The 27,301-nt window shown below is 43.0% G+C and overlaps 1 long non-coding RNA gene across 3 annotated transcripts in view; it reads left to right on the top strand.

The window, feature by feature from the left end:
* The window catches only part of LOC132395745 (uncharacterized), a 44,728-nt gene that overhangs the window by 14,001 nt on the left and 3,426 nt on the right, over positions 1–27,301 (top strand). The window contains exons 3-4 of one of the 3 annotated variants that reach the window (XR_009512730.1): positions 2,942–3,032; positions 10,001–10,169. This is a non-coding gene — a long non-coding RNA (uncharacterized LOC132395745). Of the gene's footprint in view, positions 1–2,941; positions 3,033–10,000; positions 10,170–22,764; positions 22,952–27,301 lie in introns of all 3 variants that reach the window. The other 2 variants (XR_009512731.1, XR_009512732.1) reach the window with 2 other exon arrangements.

Consider the following 27,301-nt stretch of genomic DNA (forward strand, 5'->3'; position numbering starts at 1 on the left):
GGTGAGCCTCCTATCAGTTCTAGATGACAGGATCTGGGCTTCCAATCTTAGCCCACCACTAACTGCACTAGGAAGGTTATTGGAATTTTTTTATTTGACCAAGCAACACACACAAAATGCTGGAGGAACTCTGCAGGTCAGGCAGCATCAGTGGATAAAAGTACAGTTGACGTTTCAGGCTGAGGCCCTTCGACAAGACTGGAGGAAAAAAGATGGGTTAGATCTAAAAGGTGGGGGAGGGGAGAAACACAAAGTGATAGGTGAAGCCTGTAGGGGGAGGAATGAAGTAAAGAGCTGGGACATTGATTAGGCTGGAGAAGGGGGAATTGAATAGGAGAAGACAGAAAGCCATGGAAGAAAGAAAAGGGGGGAGGAGCACCAGAGGGAGGCGATGGACAGGCAAGGAGATAAGGTGAGGGAGGGAAAGGGGATGAAGCACGATGAAGGAGAGGGAACATTACCAGCACTTTGAGAAATTGGTGTTCAGGTTGGAGGCTACCCAAATGGAATATAAGGAGTTGTTCCTCCAACCTGAGTGCGGCCTCATCGCAACAGTGGAGGAGGCCATAGATTGACATATCAGAATGGACATGGGAAGTAGAATTAAAATGGGTGGCCACTGGGAGATCCTGCTTCTCCTAGCGAATGGAGTATAGCTGCTCAGCGAAGCAGTCTCCCAATCTACGTCGGGCCTCACCGTTATACAGGAAGCTACACCAGGAGGACGGACTCAGTATATGGCCCCAGCAGACTCACAGGTGAAGTGTCGCCTCACCTGGAAGGACTGTCTGGGGCCCTGAGTGGCACCCTTGTTCATCTTGCAAGGGTAGGTGCCAGGAGGGAGGTCAGTGAACATGGACAAATGGACAAGGAAGTCGCGTAAAAGAGTGGAAGGGAAGAGAAGATGTGCTGGGTTGTGGGATTCCGTTGGAGATGACGGAAGTTTCGGAGGATTATGTGCTGGACGCGGAGGCTGGTGGGGTGGTAGGTGAGGATAAGAGGAACCCTATCCCTGGTAGGGTGGCGGGAGGATGGGATGAGAGCAGACGTGAATGAAAGAGAAGAGATGCCATTGAGAGCAGTGTTGATGGTGAAGGAAGGGTAGCCTCTTTTGTTGAAAAAGGAGGACATCTCCTCTGTTCTAGAATGAAAAGCATCATCCTGAGAGCAGATGTGGTGGAAACTGAGGAACTGAGAGAAGGGGATGGCATTTTCGCAAGTAACAGAATGGGAAGGGGTATAGTCCAGGTATCTGTGAGCATCTGCGGGTTAATAATAGACATCAGTAGATGAGCTGCCTCTAGAGATAGAGACAGAGAAATCGAGAAAGGGGATGGAAGTGTCGGAAATGGACCAGGGACTCTCACAGCTAACTGGACAAAACCTGGACCTCTATTCCTCCCTTTGCAACTGCATCCTTGATTCCTTATTGGGAGACCGTAGTCCATATGGATCAGAAATAACATCTCCACCTCATCACCTCATCACTGCCGCACCCCAAGGGTGCGTTGATAGCCCACTGCTCTCCTCTCCCTTCACCCATGACTGTGAGACGAGGCATAGCTCAAATACCATCTATAAGTTTCAAGCTCCTGGGTGTCAGCATCTTTGAAGGTCTATCTTGAGACCAATGTATTAATGCAATTACAAAGAAGGCATGGCAGTGCACCATTTCATTAGGAGTTTGAGGTGACTTGTGATGTCACCAAAGACTCTCTTAAATTTTGGCGGATGTACCCTCGAGAGCATTCTAACAGGTTATGGAGGGGCCACTCAGGATCAGAAAAAGCTCCAAAAATTTGTAAACTCAGCCAGCTCCATTGTGGGCACTGGCCTCCCCAGCATCGAGGACATCCTCAAAAGGCATCCTAAGAGAGGCAGCATCCATCATTATGGACCCCCATCACCCAGGACATGCCCTCTTCCCATTGCTACCATCAGATAGATAGATAGATATTTTATAGATCCCAAAGGAAATTACAGTGTCACAGTAGCATTACAAGTTCACAGATATACAAATATTAGAAGTAGAAAGAATAAAAATGTTACCACAAACAGCCTATCATGAGGGGCTCATCACTTCCCCAGCTATATGTTGGCTCATTATAGAGCCTAATGTCAAGGGTAAGAATGACTTCATCTATCACAGTTGTCTTAGTCTATTAGAAAAAGTACTCCTCTGTTCAGCCAAGGTGGCATGCAGAGGGTGAGAAACATTGTCCAGAATTGCCAGGATTTTCCACAGAGTTTTTTGTTCTACCACAGCCACCAGTGTGTCCAGTTTGACTCCTATAACAGAGCCAGCCTTTCTAATCAGTTTATTAAGCCAGTTGGCATCACCTGTGTCAATGCCATTGCCCAGGCACACCACCGCATAGAGGATTATACTAGCAACAACAGATCAGTAGAACATGTGAAGGAGAGGCCTGCATATTCCAAAGGACCTCAGTCTCCTCAGGAAGTAGAGGCAACTCTGGCCCTTCTTGTACACAACCTCTTGGAGAAGGTATAGGAGCCTGATGACATGCATTCAATGTTTTGGGGACAACTTCTTCCCCACTGCCATCAGATTTCTGAATGAACATTGAACACATGTACATTACCTCAGTATTTAATTTCTTTTTTTGTTTTACTCTTTTTTTACACTACTTATTTAATAATATATGTCATGTCCAATCAAGAACCTATGAAACTCTGCCTTAAATACACCCAACAACCTGGCCTCCACAGCTGCCTGTGATAACATACACATACACATACATGTATATGTGTGTGTGTGTGTGTGTGTGTGTGTGTGTGTGTGTGTATGTGTATATATATATATATCTTATTGTAATCTATAGTTTTTATTATTTTGTATTGCAATGTACTGCTGCCGCAAAACAACAAATTTCACAACATAGGGCAGTGGTATTAAATCTGATTCCGATTCCCCCATCAGGGAGAAGATACCAATTCCTAAAAGTACATACTTACCACCAGGCTCGAGGATAAGACTATAAAGTCATACGCTTTATTAGTTCCCTAGTACGGTAAGCTGGACTTTTGTTATGATTTTGAACTTTATTGCTTACCTGCACTGCACTTCCTCTGCAGCTCTTCCACTTTATTCTACAGTGTTACTGCTTTACCTTCTTCTGCCTCGACGCAATGTGATCTGCAGGAACAGCGTGCAAGGCCAGCCTTTCACTGTATCGGTACATGTGACAATTAGAAAGCGGCTCCAATTTCAGTAACAGTCAGGCCTGTTGAGCACTCGCAGTGTTTCAGAGAAAGGAAGAGAGAGATGTGGAGATACAGGCCTGCTGAGTCCATGCCAAATACCAAGCACCTACGATACTGGTGATAAGAAAATCTGATTCTGACATCCATCCTTTCATAACCCATTTCCACCAACTCCACCACCACTTATATAGTAGGGACAATCTTCAGTGGCTACATAGCCTGCTGGTTCCATAACTGGGAAACCAAAGCACCCAAAAGAAATTCATGCAGTCACTGGGGGAGCAGATAAACTCCACACAGACAACATGGGGGCACTTTCACTGCTTATGGGTAGTAGCTCCTCATATGAAAACAGAAACCTGAGAGTTTCACCTTTAATCCATTACCCTGATGTGATTTGTTTAAAATAACAACAAAGAAATGCTTTGACCTAAACACATCCCTGTCCAGCCGTAGGGTTTGGTACCTGGTGACTGACTTCCTTTCCTGTTCATATAAATAGTTGCTTCAACTGATTTTGATACTGTTGGGAGGGGGGGTGGCTTACCTGGGACAAGCTGTGGCAGCCGGACCTCTGGCACTGAGTCTGGTTCTGCAGTGCAGAGGGGAGGGAGGAAGAAGAGAAAAGCAGTAATAATAAGGGAGTCCATAGTCAGGGGTACAGACAGGAGATTCTGTGGTCGTGACAGAGACTCCCGGATGGTTTGTTGCCTCCTGGGTGCCAGGGTCAGGGATGTCTCTGATCAGGTGCACAGCATTCTGAAGTGGGACGGTGAACAGCCAGATGTCATGGTACACATCAGTACCAATGACATAGGTAGAAAGAGTCAGGAGGTCCTGAAGAGTGAGTACAGAGAGCTTGGTAGGAAGTTGAAAAACAGGACCTCGAGGGCAGTAATCTCTGTATTGCTGCCCGTGCCACGTGCCAGTGAGGGTAAGAGTAGGATGCTCTGGCAGATGAACACATGGCTGAGGAACTGGTGTAGGGGGCAGGGTTTCAGAGTTCTAGATCATTGGGACCTCTTCTGGGGCAGGTGGGACCTGTACAAGAGAGATGGGTTACACCTGAACCACAAGGGGACCAATATCCTTGCAGGGAGGTTTGCTAGTGTTATTGGGGAGGGTTTAAACTAGATATGCAGGGGGATGGGAACCAGAGCGCCAGAGTAAATAGTGGAACGGGGGTAAAAATAAATGATGTTAGTAGTTCATGCAAAGTCACAAATAGTAAGATTGTGTGTGGTGGTAATAATCTTCTGAGGTGTGTCTATTTCAATGTGAGGAGTATTGTGGGAAAGGCAGATGAGCTGCAGGCCTGGATTGACACGTGGAATTGTGACATCATAGCCATTACTGAAACTTGGCTACAGGAGGAACAGGACTGGCAGCGCAATGTTCCAGGATTCCGATGTTTCAGTCGTGATAGAGGCAGAGGAATGAAGGGTGGGGGTGTGGCATAGCTAGTCAGGCATAATGTTACAGCAGTGCTCAGGCAGGACAGATTAGAGGGCTTGTCTACCAAGGCCATATGGTTGAAGCTGAGAAACAGGAAAGGTATGACCACATTAATCGGGCTGTATTATAGACCACCCAATAGTCAGCGAGAATTGGAGAAGCAAACCTGCAGAGAAATAACTGCAGGAAACAGAAAGTTGTGATTGTTGGGGATTTTCATTGGGACTTCCATACTGTTAAAGGTCTAGATGGGTTAAAGTTTGTGAAATGTGTTCAGGAAAGTTTTCTAAATCAATATATAGATGTACCAACTAGGGAGGGTGCGATATTAGATCTCCTATTAGGAAATAAGTTAGGACAGGTGACGGAAGTGTGTGTAGGGGAGCACTTTGGTTCCAGTGATCATAACGTCATTAGTTTCAACGTGATCATGGATAAAGATAGATCTGGTCCTTGGGTTGAAGTTCTAAACTGGGAAAAGGCCAAATTTGAAGAAATGAGAAAGGATCTAAAAAGTGTAGATTGGGACAGGTTGTTCTCTGGCAAGGATGTGATTGGTAAGTGGGAGGCCTTCAAAGGAGAAATTTTGAGAGTGCAGAGTTTGTATGTTCCTGTCAGGATTAAAAGCAAAGTGAATAAGAATAAGGAACCTTGGTTCTCGAGGGATATTGGAACTCTGATAAAGAAGAAGAGAGAGATGTATAACATGTATAGGCAACGAGGAGGAAATAAGATGCTTGAGGAGTATAAAAAGAGTAAGAAAATACTTATTGGAGTAAGAAATCAGGAGGGCTAAAAGAAGACATGAGGTTGCTTTGGCAGTCAGGGTGAAGGATAATCCTAAGAGCTTCTACAGGTATGTTAAGAGCAAAAGGATAGTAAGGGATAAAATTGGTCCTCTTGAAGATTAGAGTGGTCGGCTATGTATGGAATCAAAAGGAATGGGACAGATATTAAATGGGTTTTTTGCATCTGTATTTACTAAGGAAACTGGAATGGAGTCTATGGAAACATGGCAAATAAGTAGGGAGGTCATGGAACTTATACAAATTAAAGAGGAGGAGGTGCTTGCTGCCTTGAGGCAAATCAGAGTATAAATCCCCAGGACCTGACAGGGTATTCCCTTGGACCTTGAGGGAGACTAGTGTTGAAATTGCAGGGGCCCTGGCAGAAATATTTAAAATGTTGATATCCACGAGTCAGGTGCCGGAGGATTGGAGGATAGCTCATGTTGTTCCGTTGTTTAAAAAAGGCTCAAAAAGTAACCCAGGAAATTATAGGCCGGTCAGTTTGACATCGGTAGTAGGTAAATTATTGGAAGGAATACTAAGAGATAGGACCTACAAGTATTTGGATAGACAGGGACTTATTAGAAAAAGTCAGCATGGCTTTGTGCGTGGTAGGTCATGTTTAACCAATCTATTAGAGTTTTTCAAGGAAGTTACCAGGAAAGTGGATGAAGGGAATGCAGTGGATGTTTTATACATGGACTTCAGTAAGGCCTTTGACAAGTCCCACATGGGAGGTTAGTTAGGAAGTTGCAGTCACTAAGTATACATGGTGAGGTAGTAAATTGGATTAAACATTGGCTCAATGGGAGAATTCAGACAGTGGTAGTGGAGGATTGCTTCTCTGAGTGGAGGCCTGTGACTAGTGGTGTGCCACAGGGATCAGTGCTGGGTCCATTATTATTTGTCATCTATATCAATGATCCGGATGTTAATGTGGCAAATTGGATCAGCAAATTTGCTTATGATACAAAAATTGGAGGTGTAGTAGACAGTGAGGAAAGTTTTCAAAGCTTGCAGAGGGATTTGGACCAGTTGGAGGAATGGGCTGAAAAATGGCAGATGGAGTTTAATGCAGACAAATGTGAGGTATTGCACTTCAGAAGGTCAAACAAAGGGAGAACATACAAGGTAAATGGTAGGACACTGAGGAGTGCAGTAGAACAGAGGGATCTGGGAGTACAGATACATTAATTCCCTAAAAGTGGCATCACAAGTAAATAGGGTCGTAAAGAGAGCTTTTGGTACATTGGCCTTTATAAATCAAAGTATTGAGTATAAGAGTTGGAATGTAATGGTGAGGTTGTATAAGACATTGATGAGACTGAATTTGGAGTATTGTGTGCAGTTTTGGTCACCTAATTCCAGGAAGGATATTAATAAGGTTGAAAGAGTGCAGAGAAGGTTTACAAGGATGTTGCTGGGACTTGAGAAACTGAGTTACAGAGAAAAGTTGAATAGCTTAGAACTTTATTCTCTGGAGTGTAGGAGAATGAGGGGTGATTTGATAGAGTTGTATAAAATTATGATGGGTATAGATAGAGTGAATGCAAGGAGGCTTTTTCCACTGAGGCCAGGGGAGAAAAAAACCAGAGGTCATGGGTTAAGGGTGAAGGGGGAAACGTTTAAAGGGAACATTGGGGGGGGTCTTCTTCACACAGAGAGTGGTGGGAGTGTGGAATGAGCTGTCAGATTAAATGGTAAATGTGTGCTCACTTTTGACATTTAAGAAAAGCTTGGACAGGGACATGGATGAGAGGTGTATGGAGGGATATGGGCCAGGTGCAGGTCAATGGGACTAGGCAGAAAAATGGTTCAGCACAGCCAAGAAGGGCCAAAAGGCCTGTTTCTGTGCTGTAATGTTCTATGGTTCTATGGTAACATCAATTAACTCTGTTGAGGTTGACTGTAATGGGCAGGACAATGAAATTGATGTCTTTTAACTGTAAATGATGACATTTGGAATTATAAATCATAATCCTTTAAAGAACCAGTGATGATGAATTCTCTTGGTCGATCTGTAACATCGATATAAGGGAGTTTATGCTGGTACAAACTTTTCATATTAATGCTTGTGATGGAGCTAACAATTAGGTGAAGTGTACCATTGACTCTTTTCGATTCACTCCCTGACCTGCAGCAGAAATTGACTCTTTAGAACAGGATGAGGACATTCCTGGGAAGACCTAGACCATGAACAGGACAACACTAAGGGAGAATCTGAGGCAGTAATAGAATCATATTGGGGGAGAGTGTGAGCTGGTAATGGGACATCACTGAGGGAGAATCTGGGTCCCATTCTGAGCCATCCTCCGGGAGTGGGATTGTGACAGCACTGAAGGAGGATCTGCATCAATATCAGGGCCTAAGGGTGGACTGCAGCCACAATCAGGACAATATTTTTGGTGCATCAGGGCTAGAGATAGAGCAGCACTGAATGAAACCCTGGGTCAAAGGTCAAATCTCGCTGTCAGATCAGAAATGAGTATTAACGCTCCCATTAAAATGTGTTTAATTGAGTGGAATGTAGTTTCCAGCAGAATGATGAAACAACTGGATGACAATTACATTAAATATAATTGGTAAGTGTTATAATAGACCAATTGGTATGTATTGGTAACTCACAGGCTGCTACCAGATTAACAGGCAGGCATGATTAACCACCACCTGACACATCCAGAGTGTGTTGAATTGCTGAGTTATTACTGTATGACATGGGCAACATGGCAGCCAATGTGCAGAGAGAAAGCTTCCACGAAAGGACAAAGTGATATTGAACAATCATAAATGAAGAATGAGCATAAGAGCCTAACACGTGGGAGCAGAATTAGGCCATTTGGCCCATCAAGTTTGCTCCACCATTCTATCATGGCTGATTTATTTTCCCCTCAACCCTGACTTTACCACACTTTTTTTTAAATAGTTTTTTTTATACATTTTACAGATTAAAAAACCCCAAATCACAATGAGGAACATTAATACAGTGCAAAATTATGCATACAATGACAATATGATACGGAGAAAGAGAATTTAAAAAAAGCACCTAAATTGAAGACAAGTAAACTTAATATCCTCCCCAAGCCCCACAACACAAAAAAAAACTCCAGACCAACCACAACACAATATAAGGACTGGTTTAATAGAGTTTTTAATTCTGTTAGGAAAATTATGAACATATCCCTTGACACATGTTTTTCCAGTTGCCTTCAGAATTGCAGCTGTCAAACCCTACTTAAAAAGCCAAACCCTGATAGTGAGGGAATAGCTAACTATATCAAATCTTCCATTCCTGGGCAAGGTTCTTGAGAAAGTCATTTTCAACCAACCCAACAACTTTCTGAATGAAAACAATATTCTAGAAAAGTTACAATCAGGCTTTAGAACAAACCACAGCACAGAGACAGCCCTTATCAAAATTGTCAATTCTCAGCACTAATGCCAAGAGTCTCAATTTTCACTCTTCTAGATTCTAGTGTTACCTTCAATAAAGTTGACCAGAACATTTTCCTAGATCACCTTGAGAACTGGGTTGGCCTCTCTGGTAATTGGTTTCATTCATATATCTTAGGGGAAAAAAATATTTTGTCTGTCTTGGAGACGCATTTTCGAAGACTGAGCTTCTGATCTTGCTCAGGGAAGCTTTTTTGGTTCCCTTAGGAGACATCATTAGAGAGCATCAGCTTGATTTCCACAGTTATACAGATAACAGACAATTGTACATCTCGGTTGAGTCTGATGATGATACAGTAACTCCCTGTCTTCTCTGACTTCTGGTGTGGCTGCAATAAACCACTGGCTGAGCAATAATTCCCTCAAACTAAATGAAGGTAAAACTGAAATACTTTTGATTCATCCCCAAGCCAAAAGAGATAAATTTGTTGCTAAACTTAAGAATTTGGCTCCCCTAGTAAAATCAGAAGTCACAAGTCTGGGTGTTAACCCTGAATCAGATTTGAATTTCAAATTCCACAGAAAGGAAGTGACCAGGCCAGGATTTCTACACTTAAGAATTATTGCAAAGGCACACCTGCTTCTGCCATATAATGATGCTGAAACACTAATTCACACCTTTATATCGAGTAGACGAGATGCTGCAATGCACTTTTTACTGGCCTTCCAAAACAATCTAATGGCAAATTTCAGCTCATTCAGAACGTCACTGCTACACTTCCAAGCAAAACCAGGATGAGGAAACATGTCTCTCCTGATTCAGCTACTCTGCATTGGCTTCCTGTTTCATTTAGAATTGATTTTGAAATTCTCTTACTTGTTTTTAAATCTCTCGATGGTCTGGGACCAGAGTACATCACAGAATCATTTTCATTTTATAATCTCAATTTTAAGCACCAGCTCAAAACCTACTTGTTTAACTTTGCTTTTAACTGATTTTTTTTGTCTTTTATTTTCAGATTTATTTTTATTTTTTATTTAAATTTTAATTTGATGTTTGCACTTTATCTTATTATGAAGTATTTTGAAGTGCATCATCTGTATGAAAAGATGTTCTATTATTATTATCCTGGTTCCTTAAGGTTGTTACAGCCAGGGGTGATAGTGCGGACAAGCTCCCACTGCCTAATAAATTCTCCCAATGGTGTGTAGCTCCACCATTGACAACCAAGTCCAGCTTCTGGCCTTCACGTGTGGCTTAACTACGAAGCCCGGCAGAACCGTTTCTACTGACAGAAGGAGCAAAGGCAGGTTAGTGGTGCCTTAAAATCAGTCACTTCAAGCAGTTCCTCGCGGAGAAGGAAAATTCTGATCTCAAACCTTTGCTGCCTTGTGGCTATACCCACACATGGGGAAGGTTTTGGAAGTAAACCCTGAGGGAAAATTCCAGAACCAGAGTCCCTAAGGCAGTCCTACATTGAGTTCAATGCTGACTGGCAACTCCTGCAACACCACTGGTGCCAAACTGTATTGGTCTCTGCCGTTCCTTTGGGTTCATCAGATGTGTGGAGAGGAGGAGCCTGCTCACTCTCTATATCGTACTGCCCTGGACAGCTAGGATGCACTATCCATGGTCAACTCTGATCGGCAGAGGCCAAGAAGAAGAAGAATTATTTTCCTGTCTTCTCCTTATAACCTTTCACACCTTTACTAATCAAGAACCTAACAACCTTCGCTTTAAATATACCCAATGCTTTGGCCTCCACAGCCGCCTGTGGCAACAAATTCCACAGATTCATCTCCTCTTGCTAAAGGAATTCCTCCTCATCTCCATTCCAAAAGACATCCTTCTATTTCTGAGTTAGTGCCCTCTGGTCCTAGACTCTCTAGGTCCACTCCAAGTCTTTCAATGAAAAGAGTCCTTCCCATTGTGAAGTTGACAGCTGTGCATTCAAGTTAAATCGCTAGTTTGTTTAGACTCATCTGTCAACAGAAAGTGGTTAGAAAAACAGCTTTTCATTAACACAGAAGCCTTATAAAGGTCTGAACTTCTGATAAGATCATCTGGGAACTGAAGATAGGCCTGTGTCAGATATATTATGTAACCTGACATTGGCATATCAGTGCCTGTGCAGAGAAGAACACCTAAGAACTGGCAGATGTTGAAAACTTGTATATTTTTATAGTTGGAATTACAGTCGGCCCTCCGGATTGATTCCGGGCCCCCCCTGTGGATATCAAAAATCACGGATGCTCAAGTCCCTTATTTAACCTGTCTGAATACGGTGTTCTTTGCGGAACCCCGGAGTTTATTTAACCTGTCTCAGTGCGGTGGGTGTTAGGACCTGGCGCAGCTCTGAATCAGTAATGTTTCTGTTTACAAAAATAATCACAATCACGATTGAAAATAAGGTGGAAGTAATAAAGCGATCAGAAAGAGGTGAAACGTCATTGGAAAAGCGTTAGGCTACAGTCGGTCAATGATCGGAACAATTTTAATGGAGAATCTGAAAGGCCCTGCCCCGATGAAAGCTACAAGTATTACTAAGCAACACAGTGGTTTGATTATTAAAATTCGTATGTTTCCTAAGTGTTTTATAAGCATCGGAAGGTAAAATAAGTACTACATACTAAGAAAAACGTTTGACTAACTGACGCTAAATAATACCGGATGTACCTGTTTCAACTTTAAATCCGACTTAAAGACAGACAGAGGAATGGAACTCCTTCATAACCCAAGGACTGCCTGTACTTTTAAATTATCTCTAGATTACTCATAGTACCTAATAGAATGTAAATTCTATGCAAATAGTTGTTATACTGTATTGTTTAGGGAATAATGACAAGAAAAAATAGTCTGTGTATGCTCAAGTTATGAGTGCTGGAGAGAGAACTTCTGGGTTCTCCCGCTCTGTGGTTGGTTGAATCCGTGCATGCAGATAAGAAGAGCCGACTGTAGTCAGTACTTTAGGCAGCGTCTAGGGAAAGCTCAGGGCATGGATCAACATCTGGAATTATCGTGTTATAGCTATTAATGAGACTTGGTTGCAGGAGGGGCAGGACTTGCAGCTCAATATTCTGGGATTCCGTTGTTTTAGACATGATAGAACGGGAGTGATTAAAGGGGGGGGGGGAATTACTAGTCAGGAAAATGTCACAGCAATGCACTGTCAAAACAGACTATTGAGCTCATCTAGTGAAGTATTATCAGTGGAATTGAGTAATAAAAAAGGTATGACCACGTTAATGGGGCTATTTTACAGACCGTTCAGCTGTCCTGGAGGAACAGATTTGATATGAGATTGCAGACTGTTACAAGAAACATAAGGTTGCTATAGTAGGTTATTTTAACTTTCCACTTATTGACTGGGATTTCCATACTGTCAAAGGACGAGATGGGATAGAGTTTGTCAAATGTGTTCAGGGAAGTTTCCTTCATCAGTACTTGGAAGTCCCAAAGAGAGAGAGTGCAGTACTGGATCTGCTATTAGGTGACAGAAATTTGTGTAGGGGAAGACTATGCATCTGGTGATCACAATGCCATTAGTTACAAAGTAAATATGCTAAAAGCCCGTGGGTTGAGGCTCTAAATTGGAATAAAGCTGTTTGATGGTATCAAAAATGATCTGGCAAGAGTGGATTGGGACAGGCTGCTTTCTGGCAAAGGTGTACTTGGAAAGTGGGAGGCCTTCAGAAGTGAAATTTTGAGAGTAAAAAGCTTGCATGTGTCTGTCAGAATAAAAGGTAGAAATAACAAGTGTAGGGAACCTTGATTTTCAAGAGATATTGAGGCCCTGGTTAAGAGAAAAAATGGGATGCCTAGCAGGTGTAGGCACTTTGGACAAGTGATGTGCTTATGGAGTACAAGAAATGCAAAAGTCCACATAATAAAGAAATTTGGAAGGCTGAATGAAAGCATGAAGTTGCTCCAGCAGACAAGGTGCAGGGAAATCCCAAGGGATTCTACAGATATGTTAAGAGCTAAAGGATTGCAAAGGACCAGACTGCTAATCCATGTGTGGAGCCAAAACAGATAGGGGAGATCTTAAATGCTTTCTTTACATCTATATTTACTTGGGGCACAGATACAGAGTCTATAGAAGTGAGGGAAAGTGTCAAGAACTTTATGGACCATGTACAAATTACAAAGGAGGAGGTGCTTGCTATCCTGAGGCAAATCAGGGTGGATAAATCCCCAGGGCCTAACAAGTGTTCCCTGAGTCCCTATGGGAGGCAAGTTAGAAATTGCTTTGGCCTAGCAGAGATATTTAAATGATGCTTAGCAAAAATTATTCCATTGGATAAGAAAGGTTAGAACCATAGAACATTACAGCACAGAAACAGGCCTTTTGGCCCTTCCTGGCTGTGCTGAACCATTTTTCTGCCACTGACCTGCAGCTGGACCATATCCCTCCATACACCTCTCATCCATGCACCTGTCCAAGTTTTCCTTAAATGTTAAAAGTGAGCCCGCATTTATCACTTCATCTGGCACCTCATTCCACACTCCCAACACTCTCTGTGTGAAGAAGCCCCCCCCAATGTTCCCTTTAAACTTTCCCCCCTTCACCCTTAACCCATGTCCTCTGTTTTTTTTCTCCCATAACCTCAGTGGAAAAAGCCTGCTTGCATTCACTCTATCAATACCCATCATAATTTTATATTCTTCTATCAAGTCTCCCCTCATTCTTCTATGCTCCAGGGAATAAAGTCCTAACCTATTCGACCTTTCCCTGTAGCTCAGTTTCTCAAGTCCTGGCAACATCCTTGTAAACCTTCTCTGCGCTCTTTCAGCCTTATTAATATCCTTCCTTTAACTCGGTAATTAGGTTCTAAACATAAACCAGGAAATTATTGGCCTGTGAGTCTAACATCAGCTGTAAGAAAGTTATTGTAAGGTATTCTAAGGGACTGGATATATAAGTATTTGGAAAGTCATGGACTGATTAATAATAGCATGGCTTCATACATAGCTGGTCATGTTTAACCAATCTTAGACAGATTTTAGAGGAAGTTACCAGGAAAGTGGATGAAGGCAAGGCATTGTACGTTGTCTATGTGCACTTTAGTAAGGAATTTGACAAGATTCTGCATAGGAGGTTGGTCAAGAAGGTTCAGCCATTTGGCATTCAGGATGAGGTTGTAAATTGGATTAGTCATTGGCTTTGTGGGAGAAACCAGAGAGTGGTAGTAGATTGTTGCCTCTCTGACTGGAGACCTCTGACTAATGGAAAGCCCCAGGGATCAGTGCTGGGTCCTTTGTTGTTTGTCATCTATATCAATGATCTAGATGATAATGTAGTTAATTGGATCAGCAAATTTGTGGATGACACCAAGATTGGAGTTGTAGTGAACAGCAAGGAGGACTATGATGGCTTGCAGAGGGATCTGGAAGCTGGAGAAATAGGTTGAAAGATGGCAGATGGAATTTAATGGAGACAAGTGTGAAGTTTTGCACTTCGGTAGGACCAACCAGAGTAGGTCTTACACAGTGAATGGCAGGGCACTGAGGAGTGTCGTAGATGAAAGGGATCTGGGAATACAGATCCATAATTCATTGAAAGTGGTGTCTCAGGTAGGTAGGGTCATAACGAAAGCTTGTGGCACATTGGCCTCCATAAATCAATGTATTGAGTACAGAAAATTGGATACGTTGGTTGTATAAGATGTTGGTGAGGGCTGATTTGGAGAATTTTGATCACCTACCTACAGAAAAGATGTAAACAAGGTACAGAGAAGATTTACAAGGGCATTGTCAGATCTGGAGGACCTGAGTGATAAGGGAAGATTGAATATATTAGGACTGCATTCCTCAGAATGTAGAAGATTGAGGAGATTTGACAGAGGTATACAAAATGATGAGGGTATAGATAGGATTAACACAAGGAGGTTTTTTCCACATAGGCTGGGTGGAACTACAACCAGAGGTCATAGGTTAAGGGTGAAAGGTGAAATGTTTAGGGGGAACATGAGGGGAAACTTCTTCACTCAGAGGGTGGTGAGTGTGTAACTAGCTGCCAGCACAAGTGTTCATGTAAGCTCAATTTCAATGTTTAAGAAAAATCTGGATGGAAACATGGATGGTGGGGCTATGGAAGCTATGGTCCAGGAGCATGTTGATGGCAGGAGGCAGTGTAAACTTTTCTGTGCTGTACTTCTCTATGGCTCTAAATAGAAACATGATTACTGTTTCAGGTGGAAGATCCTCGCCAGAACTGGGAAGTTAGTTAGCAGAGCGAGTAGAAGTGATAGATAGGGCACGAGGGATGACTCTGATTGGCTTAGGGATATTTCCAATCATCTCTGATATCATGTTAGGCTGCAGTAGTGACAGTGAAGAAAACAGAATGTAGAATAGTATAGTACAGGGACAGGGCCTTCATTACATGATACCAGTCTAACTAATCACATCTGTCAGCATGCTGTCCATGTTGCTGCCCCTTCACTATTCATGCCTCTGCCTAAATTCCCCTCTAAATTTGCTATTGCATCTCCTTTTGCTAATCTCTGCATAAAAATAATTGCCCTGTGCTCCCCTTTTATACTTTTCCCCTCTCACCTCATGCTATGCTCTCCAGTGTTTGAGAAAGACTCTGTTCCACCCTTCCATAGCTCTCAATGCTTTGTATGCTTCTGTCAGAGTCCCTGAGCCTCTGATGCTCCAGAGAAAACAATCCAAGCTTATACAATCCTCTTTCTAGCCAATACCCTCTAATCCAGACAACTTCTTCTGCACCTTCTTTAAAGCCTTCACAATCTTCCTGTATGGTGGCAACGAGAACTGTGCACACTTCTCCAGATGTGCTCGGTTTATACAGCTGCAACATGACTCATCAACTATTGTACTCAGTGCCCCAACTCGCTACGGCAAACATGTCTTAAGCCTTCATCACCACTGCCAATCAGTGTCACCAGTTTCCAGAAGCTATGGACTTCCGCGTGAAGGTCATACTGCACCTCAATCCTCCAAATGATCCTGCCATTTATTCTTGCAGTTGTGCTCCTGGAGTGCACCGAATCACACTCGACAACCATCTTCTCAACTTTCATGCTGATCTATATCTTGATATATCCTTTGACAACTTTCCTCACTGTCTGCAACTCCACCAATATTCACGTCATAGTTAACCCCACCAACGCCCATTTTGCCTGAAATAATCAGGTAGTTCATGAGTTAAAGAGGGCAGGAGAAAGGAAACAGCATCAACAGGCAAAGCCTGGAGAGGCAGGCACTTGCAGCTGAATAAGCGAAGGCAGAAGTACCGGCTTGGGTTTTTCTCTTTTCGTTAACATTGCCTGACCTTCTTAGCATTGCCGGCATCTCTGCATTCTGCAGCTTTGATATTCTTTTGTTTGCATTTTCTTTCTCTGACTTCCCTCTTTTCACAGCAGCCCTGTTTATCACCATAGCAACCATGTCTCTACACACTCAGGAATGCCCTCTGTCCTCTCCATCTCCCCCTCACTGTCTCTGCTGCCAAAAACTAACTTGCTTTCTTTCTTTCCAAGTTCTCATTACTTCAATTATTCGCTCTTTCTCTCTCCACAGGTAATCCTAATGAGCGTTTCCAACATTTTCTGCTTTTATTTGTGTGCAAACATGACGGGCTCTAGGTGAAGCAACTAACACTGAAAGGCAGGTCACAGATTTGGCACAACTAAAACAACATCATCTGAAGTGGTTCTTAAAGCTCAAAGAAGTGAGACAGCATTGTGAATAATCAAGACACTGACATATCCACTGAAAAGAAAATATCTAATCTGATATTTCAGTAAATTGCTTTAAGGGGACCTTGAAATAGGGGGTGATGGGGTACTTATTTATTCATTTATTGTGATATGGCAAGGAATAAACCTTCCCAGCACTTCGAGCTGCACTGCTCAGCAATCCCCCAATTTAATCCTAGTGTAATCACAGGACAATTTACAATGACCAATTAACCTACCAACCAGTGCATCTTTGGACAGTGGGAGGAAACTGGAGCACCCAGAGGAAACCCACGAGGTGATGGGGAGAAGGTACAAACTCCTTACAGGCAGCATCAGGAAATGACCCTGGGTCACTGTTGCTGTAAAGCGTTGTGCTAGCCACTATACTACCGCGCAGCCCTAGATGGAACTTTTCTTAGTTCTGATGGAAGATCATAACATGAAACATTAACTCTGTTTATCTCACCAGAGGACTTACCTGACCTGTTGACTATTTTCAACATGCATGAACTTAAAAAAATGAAGCAAAAGTAAGTCATTTATAATGCCCCATGTGTCTCCTTCTCATTCGATAAGATCAAATCTGATCTTTCCCTTCCATCCCATTTGCTACTTTAATACCATATTTCATGGTTCCCTCAACATCCATAAGTTTCAGGCTCTTCTTTAAACAAGTTCAGCATTTATCCATCAAACCCTTTTAGGTTGAGAATTACAAAGATTCATTACCTCCTGGGTCAAGAAATTTCTCCTCAACCCCTATATAGACACCTCAGCCTGGAGAACCATTCGCGCTTCGTCTCCCCTGCCTAGTCCCATAAGAATTTTGCACACTTCAATGGGTTCTCCTCTTACTATCCAATCTCAAGTGAGTACTTGGAAAGGGAGTTGGACTTGTGTAGAGGCAGTACATGTGGATGGCCATTTGCTAAGGGGATCTTCTTCTGCCTGGGAACTCAGTCTATGGAACGATTTCTGATTTGTGAATTGTTGACATTATAAACAATTCACAAATGGAACCCTTTCATAACCCAGGGAGGATGACAGTCCCTCCATCCCAGGAATCAAATATTGATCAATTCCAGTTTCTAGGCATTCTGTACAAAATATAATTTTGTACAAATTGCATGAGTGCATTTTCTCATACTTGTTATGATGTGTACTGGCAATATCGGTACCCAGGTGCAGAGGAAAGACCGACTCCGGTGATGGTAATGGGAGTTTATTCATAATAATTCCAAAAGCGCATTGGTAGGTCAGCCAAATGACACCACAAGATGTAACATTCTCAAAACTAGGACCCTGGGAATAGTGCTAATCGGGCATTTGCTTAATTAGTACAAGCCTATCAAAGTAAACTTAAAAAGCTTAAACAGAAAGCACTGAAGACCACATTACAAAGAATGTGATGCTCAAGAAAAAACACAAGGAAATCTGAATGTTTAACAACAATTAGGTAGGTGCTCCAAAAACTTTGGTGCCCAACTCTCTCTGGCACCCCACACAGGCTGGAAGTGCTCATTACAATATTGGTTCAGATGCGCTGGATTTGCTCTATTGCATCTTTAATCAGTAGTTCAAGTGCTATCAATTTTGAACCGGCAGTCACGATGCACAGTGCTTGTCTCAGTCACATTTAACTTTTCAGTTTTAAATATAATCTATTCATTTATTCACAGAAGTTCCAGGCATGAAGTTAAAACAAAATGAAAGAGTGCTGTGGAATTAGAGCCAGAAAGACATACATTAACAGAAACAGGACCATCAACCCAGCGTGTCCCTCAATGTTGCCACTAATGCTAGCTCTTTTCTCCCAAAGTTCCTATCAGGACTCATTTCCAATTCTACCTCTCACCTGCATACTATAGACAATTTGCTGTGGCCAATTACCCTAGCTACCCACACGTCGCTGGGATAGACAATAGACAATAGACAATAGGTGCAGAAGTAGACCATTCGGCCCCTCGAGTCTGCACCGCCATTCTGAGATCATGGCTGATCATTCACTATCAATACCCAGTCCCTGCCTTGTCCCCATATCCCTTGATTCCCCTATCCATCAGATATCTATCTAGCTCCTTCTTGAAAGCATCCAGAGAATTGGCCTCCACCGTCTTCCGAGGCAGTGCACTCCACACCTCCACAACTCTCTGGGTGGGAGAAGAAGCTCTTCCTCAACTCTGTTTTAAATAACTGACCTCTTATTCTCAATCCATGCCCTCTGGTACTGGACTCTCCCAACATCTGGAACATATTTCCTGCCTCAATCCTATCAAATCCTTTAATTATCTTAAACATTTCAATCAGATCCCCTCTCAATCTCCTCAATTCCAGCGTGTACAAGCCCAATTTCTCCAATCTCTCTGCGTAAGATAGCCCTGCCATCCCAGGAATCAACCTAGTGAATCTACGCTGCACTTCCTCAATTGCCAGAATGTCCTTCCTTAAACCTGGAGACCAAAACTGTACACAATATTCCAGGTGTGGTCTCACCAGGGCCCTGTACAAATGCAAAAGGACATCCTTGCTCTTGTACTCAATTCCCCTTGTAACAAAGGCCAACATTCCATTTGCCCTCTTCACTGCCTGTTGCACTTGCTCATTCACCTTCATTGACTGGTGAACTAGGACTCCTAGGTCTCTTTGCATTTCTCCTTTACCTAACTCTACACTGTTCAGACAATACTCTACCCTCTTGTTCCTGCTTCCAAAGTGGATAACATCACATTTATTCACATTGAATGACATCTGCCAAGTATCTGCCCACTCACCCAGCCTATCCAAGTCTCCCTGTATTCTCCTAACATCCTCTTCACATGTCACACTGCCACCCAGTTTAGTATCGTCAGCAAACTTGCTGATATAGTTTTCAATGCCCTCATCTAAATCGTTGACATAAATCGTAAAGAGCAGTGGTCCCAATACAGAGCCCTGTGGTACCCCACTAGTCACCTCCAGCCAGTCCGAGAAACACCCATTCACTGCTACCCTTTGCTTTCTATCTCACAACCAGTTTTCTATCCATGTTGAAACCCTGCCCCCAATGCCATGAGCTCTGATTTTACTCACCAATCTCCTATGTGGCACCTTATCGAATGCCTTCTGAAAATCTAGGTACACTACATCCACTGGCTTACCCTAGTCTAACATCCTTGTTACACCCTCAAACAACTCCAACAGATTAGCCAAGCAGGATTTGTCCTTGGTAAATCCATGCTGGCTCGGCCTAATCCTATTTCTGCCATCAAGATGTGCCACTATTTCGTCCTTAATAACGGACTCAAGCATCTTCCCCACGACTGACGTTAGGCTAGTTCTCCGTTTTCTCCTTCCCTCCCTTCTTGAAAAGTGGGATAACATGAACCACTCTCCAATCTTCAGGAACTGATCCTGAATCTAAGGAACGTTGGAAAATGATTACCAATGCATCCGCAATTTCCTGAGCCACCTCTTTTAGAACCCTCGGATGCAGACCATCTGGACCCGGGGATTTATTAGCCTTCAGTCCTACCAGTCTACTCATCACAGTTTCTTTCCTAATGTCAATCTGTCTCAATTCCTCTGATATCTTATGACCCTGGCCCATCCATACATCTGGGAGATTGCTTGTGTCCTCCCTGGTGAAGACAGATCTAAAGTACACATTAAATTCTGTTGCCATTTCCCTGTTTCCCATAACAATTTCTCTCAATTCATTCTTCAAGGGGCCAACATTGTTCTTAACTATCTTCTTTCTCTTCACATAGCTAAAAAAGCTTTTGCTATCCCCTTTTATATCCCTGGCTAGACTGAGCTCATACCTGATTTTTTCTCTCCGTATTGCTTTTTTAGCTAAGATCTGTTGTTCCTTAAAACTTTCCCAATCATCTGTATTCCCACTCATCTTAGCCCTGTCATACTTCTTTTTCTTTAATGCTACACAATCTCTGACTTCCTTTGTCAACCACTGTGGCCCCTTCCCCCTCTTTGAATCCTTCCTTCTCATTGGAATGAACTGCTTTTGCATCTTTTGTATTATGCCCAAGAATATCTGCCACTGCTGATCCATTGTCTTTCCTCCCAGGGCATCTGCCCATTTAACTTTGGCCAGCTCTTCCCTCATGGCTCCATAGTCTCCTTTATTTAATTGCAACACTGACACCTCTGATCTGCCCTTATCCCTCTCAAATTGTAGATAAAAACTTATCATGTTATGATCACTACTTCCTAATGGCTCCTTTACTTCAAGATCACTTATCAATTCCTGTTCATTACACATCACCAAGTCCAAAATAGTCTCGTTCCTGGTTGGCTCAAGCACAAGCTGTTCCAAAAATACATCCCTTAGACACTCCACAAACTCCCTATCCTGGGGTCCAGCACCTACCTGATTCTCCCAGTTCACCAGCATGTTGAAATCTCCCATAACGACTGCATTACCTTTAGCACATGCCAATGTTAACTCCTTAATCAACTTGTACCCAATATCCACGCTACTGTTTGGGGGCCTGTACACTACACCCATTAGGGTCTTTTTACCCTTACTGTTCCTCAGCTCAATCCACACAGACTCTACTTCCCCTGTTCCCAAGTCACCTCTTGCTAAGGACTGAATCTCATTCCTCACCAACAGGGCCACCCCACCTCCTCTTCCCATATTTCTGTCTCTACGATAGCACGTATACCCTGGTACACTCAATTCCCAGGCCTGATCCCCTTGCAGCCATGTCTCCGTTATCCCAACAATATCGTAGTTCCCCATTTTCATCTGAGCTTCAAGCTCATCTGTCTTATTTCTGACACTACGCGCATTCAAGTATAGAATTCTTAGCCCATTCCTCCTCTCTTTGCTTAAAACACTGTCTACTGTACCTAACCCAGCTCCTTGAACTTCCATCGGGCTAATTGCACCCTGAATTTTGATGACCTTCTCAAGATCACCCAAACCTACACATTTAACCCCATGCTCCTTCTGACCAACCCTCTGGATCTGGATCCCTGCCCCCTGCACATCTAGTTTAAACCCCCCCGAGCAGCACTGGCAAACACTCCTGCAAGAATGTTAGTACCCCTCCGGTTCAGATGTAGACCATCCCTTCGAAACAGATCCCAATGTCCCTGGAACAAAGACCAATTATCCAAAAACCTGAACCCTTCCTTCCTGCACCATGCTCTCAGCCTCGTATTAATGTGCATAATCATTCTATTCTTCGCGTCACTCGCACGTGTGTGGGATGTGGGAGGAAACCAGAGAGCCAGGAAGTAAATTATGCCATCACGGTGACCATACGCCAAATCTACTCAAACATCAAAGATCAGGATTGTGTCTCAGTCACTGAAGCTGTGAACATCTCCACCAGCTGCAGTGCCATGCCTGTAAATGCCAAGGAGACTGGCAAGGTGGCATGGGTTTGAGAGAGTTAATATATATCCATGCTACACTCCTCCCCAGACTGAGTGGAGCCACTTCATTTGCTAGCGGTGCTCACCCCATTACACTTTACAACTATGTTGTGCAACGCTGCACAGATCTTGCAACGACTCTGTTGAATGAGATAAAGGGCATCCAATTTTTGCCTCTACAGGTGTTCTTTAAAATGGGCTCTTTAAACAAACTAATGTTAATGCCCCAATCAAAATCTTTTAATATAGCTAAGCAGCTTAAAGGAATTCATACAAATGCTGTGTGAAATTAAATAGCACAAAGAAATATAGGGAGGTAATATTTTTTATTTAATCATTACCTTTTTTTCATTATTTCATTAACCAGAGGCTTATTTAAAGACAGGCTTTAAAGAATGTATACTTAAAGAAAGAAAGAAGTCTCAGATGGTTAGGCAGCCTTTATGAAAAGAGGTTCTAAGGTTAACATCGCAGGTCCAAGGCTCATTATCTGAAATGGGAACAACTTCACTCACCCAACTCCGCAACAATTCCACGACCTATCAACTCACTTTCAAGGGCACTGCAACTCACGTTCCCTGTGTTATTTATTTACTTACTTTTTCGTTAGTCTTTGCACAATTTGTCTGCTTTTGCACTTTGGTTGCCATTCTTTCTTTATGCACGGTTTTTCATCGATTCTATTGTATTTCTTTGTTCTACTGTGAGAAGATCAGAGTTCAAAGTTCAAAGTAAATTTATTATCAAAGTACATACATGTTACCATATACAATCCTGAGATTTATTTTCTTGCTTTCATACATGTAATTCCAAGAAACACCATAGAACTGTTGGAAAACTACACCCAACAGGACGGACAAATGACCAATCTGCAAAAGGCAACAAACTGTACAGATGCAGAATAAAAAAACAACAATAATAGTGAATAAATAATGAAGCAATAAATATCAAGATCATAAGATGAAGAGCCCTTAGATTGTGGGGAACAGTTCAGTGATGAGGTAAGTGAAGTTGAGTGAAGTTACCCAGGCAGGTTCAGGAGCCTGAGGGTTGAGGGGTAATAACTGTTCCTGAACGTGGTGGTGTGGGTAAATCTCAAGGTAGTAAAAGGTGACATATATCTACCGTACTTTGATAATGAATTTATTTTGACGTTGAACTTTGAAGAGGAAACAAGGTGGTTTTAAGTTGTGTGGTTCTGGGACAAATGTGCAGAGCAAGGTAATACACCTGTTAGAGACAAAGTCAGGATTGCTATGGGAACCAGCTGGATCATCCAGTCGATGGTTTAATGGAGACAATCAGAGAGAGTGGAAATGAATAAAAACTATGAAATGATGACAGCTGGAGAGTCACTGCATAATCAAAAGAACATAAAAGGCATGAACGATGGGTAGACCAGACAGAGGAAATCTCAAACCTATTTTCAAAATGGATGGCTTTCAGCAGACTGCCCCAGAAAGAAAACAAGTTACCTGAAATTGTAGATTTTGCTATTGCATCCAGACATTACTAAATAAAATAGGAAACGCCATTCCTTGAGTGTTCATCGGGTCTCGTTACAACAGGGCAGCACTACCTAAATTTACTACTGTACTGTGCAAAAGTGTTAGGCACGTATATATAGCTGGGGTGCCTAAGTCTTTTGCACTGTACCTTATTTGTCAATGTAGAGTGAAGAACAAATTTGTAAATCTGGCGAGCAAAGGATGTTGGGATTGGTGAGGGTGGAGCACTGCGGGAGGGGTGTGGGACAGGTGGCAGAGAAGGAACACCAGGTGTGAGGTAGGGGACGTGATGTGGGTGCAGACACACCCAACCCTGAGACATCAGGCAAGGTCACTTGATTCCAAACAGTTGGTTCATTGATCATTACAGAATGTCTCTCTGGTGCTTCCCACTCCCTCCCCCTTTTCCAAAACATGATTTCCGTCTCCCTGCCCCTTCCCGCTCTCAGTTCACAATAGAGACCCATGTCAGAAACAAGTTTATCATCACTCACATGTCAGAAAACTAGTTTTCCTTTGGGCATCAGTACAGTGCAATACATAAACTTACTACAGTTCTGTGCAAAAGTCTTAGGTACCATAGCTATTTACAGTATATGTGCCTAAGATTTTTGCACAATACTACAACCTATAACTCAGAGTGGGACTGGGATGAGAATTAAAGTTACAAGAAGCTGGAAGATCAGGGTCACTTCTGCAGACTGAGTACATGTTCTCTGTAAAGAAATCCGTGATTGCTTTCTCCAGTGTAGAGCTATGTTGTAAATACTGGAGTATGCTCGATCGGATATTTTCAGCATTCAACTTCTACAACTTCAGGTCACTTTTTCCTCAAGTTGAAACGTTAAATCCATTTCACTTTCCACAGGTACAGCCTCATGCATTTTCTGTTGTTATAGATTGTATTGAGTGGCGGGGTGGCGACACATCTCTACCAAAGGTACTCCTTCCCTGAGCTAGCCTGCAGGTCTCTTTGGGCAAGGTGTGTACCTACTTAGAACCACCCCCTCCGCCCCACCCGATCAACGTCACTTGAAGCCATGGAAGCAGGTGATGGATGGTCATATGAGCAGCTGGTGCAAAAGAGCTTTGACCAGCAACCAATCTGGACATATAAAGTTTTGAGAGGAGGGGACTCCAGTCAGGTCCACTGCCGCAGTGGCTCATTACAGCGTGAAAGAGCTTTGACCAGTGTTTGGGGTTGATTAGCAAGGACAAATTAAGGAAGGCAGGGACAAGCGCAGTGGCCATTGTCCGAGTGGACAGAGTCAGAGTGCTGATATTCAGACTTCAGCTCTTCAAGGCTCCAGCAAAGAGAGGCTTAAGTCAAAGGAAAGGAGAGAAAAGCTCAAGATTTATTCATTCTCTTCTTTCTATCTGCTCAGCTAGAACAGTAGGGATGCCAGGCTCCTCTTGTGGTATGTGGGAAGGCAGGGAAACCTCCAGTGTCCTTGACAACTACAACTGCAAGAAGTACAGCTGCAGCTTCCAACAAACCATGTTAAGGAGTTGGAGCCGGAACTGGTTGAACTCCAGATCATTCGGGAGACTGAAGGGGCGATAGATAGGACATATAGAGAGGAAGGACACCCAAGGTGCAGGACACAGGAAACTGGGTGACAGTCAGGAAGTTGAAAGGGGTTAAGGAGCCAATGCAGAGTACCCCTGTGACCATTCCCCTCAACAACAGGTAGATCGCTTTGTATACTGTTGGGGAGGGGGTTGGTGTGGGGAATGACCTAACAGACTGGTCCAGTGTCTGGCACTGGGTCTGCCTCTGTGACTCAGAAGGGAAGGGGGGAGAAGAGGCATGCTGTGGTGATAGGGGATTCATTAATTAGGGAAATGGACAGAGTTTCTGCAGGCAAGCACAAAATTCCTGGATGATATTTTAACCCCCCCCCCCCCGGGTGCCAGGGTCTGGAACATCTCACACTGAGTCCTCAGCATTCTTAAGTGGGAGGGTGAACAGCCAGAAGTTCTGTTCCATGTAGATACCAATGACATGGGTAGGACGAGTGACGAGGTTCTGCATCAGGAGTTTGGTGCTAAGTTAAAGGGTAGGAGCTTCATGGGTGTGATCTCAGGATTGCTACCCATACCATATGCTAGTGAGGGCAGAACCAGGAAGATTGTACAGTTTAATACATGGCTAAGGAGTTGGTGTCAGAGGGAAGGCATATTTTTGGATCAGTGGGCTCTCTTCCAGTGAAGGCGGCACAGGAAGGTTTGGTAATGCTGCATGATGGTTGGGAACCAAAATGCCGGAACAGGTAGTGGAGAGGTTGTGGAAGCCGGTGTTGGTAAGACCTCAAACAAAGTCAGGAATCAAAAGGTTGAGCATGTTGTGACTAGTGTCCTGAACTGCATATATTTCAATGCAAGAAGTATCGGAGGAAAAGCGGATAATAGTTCTGAAGATGAGGTAGCTGGCTTACAAACAGAGGCAATGTGTAGCGAGGAGAGGCTGGTGATAGGGCAACAGCCAACAGGATGAGCTGCAATGTAAAAGGTGGAGAGAATTGAAAAAGGTAAATGCAGGATTGAAGATGTTATATTTGAACACATTCAGTATAGAGAATAAAGTAGATGAACTTGCAGCACAGTTGCAGATTGGCAGGTATGATGTAAGCACCACTAATCATGGTTGAAAGAAAATTATATCTGGGAGCTTAATGCCCAAGGATACTCTTTGTATCAAAAGGACAGGCAGGAAGGCAGAGGCGTGGTGTTGTTCTATTGCTAAAAAGTGAAATCAAACTATTAGAAAGAGTTGACAAAGGGTTGGAGGTGTTGAATCATGGTAGACAGAACTAAGGAACTGCCAAGGTAAAAAGACCCCGATGGGAGTTGTATACGGGCCTCCCAACAGTAGTAAGGATGTGGCCTACAAATTACAATGGGAGATAGAAAATGCATTTCAAAGGGGCGATGTTACGATAATCATGAGGGACTTCAATGTGCAGGTAGATTGGGAAGATCATGTTGGTGCTGGATTCCAGGAAGGGGATTTTCTAGAATGCCTATGAGATGGCTTTTTAGAGCAGCTTGTGGTTGAGCCCACTGGAGGATCAGCTATTCTGGATTGAGTGTTGTTCAATGAACTGGAATTGATTAGAGAGCTTAATGTAAAGGAGCCCTTTAGGGGCCAGTGATCACAATATGATACAATTCACCTTGAAATTTGAGAAGGAAAAGCTGAAGTCAGATGTATCAATATTACAGTGGAGTGAAGGGAATGACAGAGGCATGGAGAAGAAGTTGGCCAGAATTGAATGCTGAAGAACACTGCCATGGATAAGGCAGAGCAGCAATGGCTGGAGTTTCTGGAAGCAATTTGGAAGGCACAGGACACATACATCCAAAGAGGAAGAAGTATTCCAAAAGGAAGATGACACAACCGTGGCTAACAAAAAGAAGTCAAAGCTAACATAAAAGCCAAAGAGAGGGCATAAAATAGAGGAAATATTAGTGGGAAGTTAGAGAACTGGGAAGCTTTTAAAACCCAATAGAGAAAAACTAAAAAAGTCATTTAGAAAGTAAGGATGGAATATGAAAGTAAGCTAGCAAATAAGATTAAAGAAGATAGCAAGTTTCTTCAGGTACATAAAGTGTAAAAGAAAGGTGAGAGTGGATATTGGACTGCTGGAAAACACTGCGAGTAATAGTAATGGGGGCAATGAAATAGTGGACAAACTGAATATGTATTTTGCATGTGCCTTCATAGTGGAAGGGACTAGCAGTTCCAGGTGTCAGAGGTCATGAAGTGTGTGAAGTCACCATAACTAGAGAGAAGGTTCTTCAGAAACTGAAAGGTCTGAGGTAGATAAGTCATTTGGACCA

The sequence above is a fragment of the Hypanus sabinus genome, chromosome 6 (genome assembly GCF_030144855.1).
Source record: "Hypanus sabinus isolate sHypSab1 chromosome 6, sHypSab1.hap1, whole genome shotgun sequence".
In the NCBI taxonomy this organism is placed as follows: domain Eukaryota; kingdom Metazoa; phylum Chordata; class Chondrichthyes; order Myliobatiformes; family Dasyatidae; genus Hypanus; species Hypanus sabinus.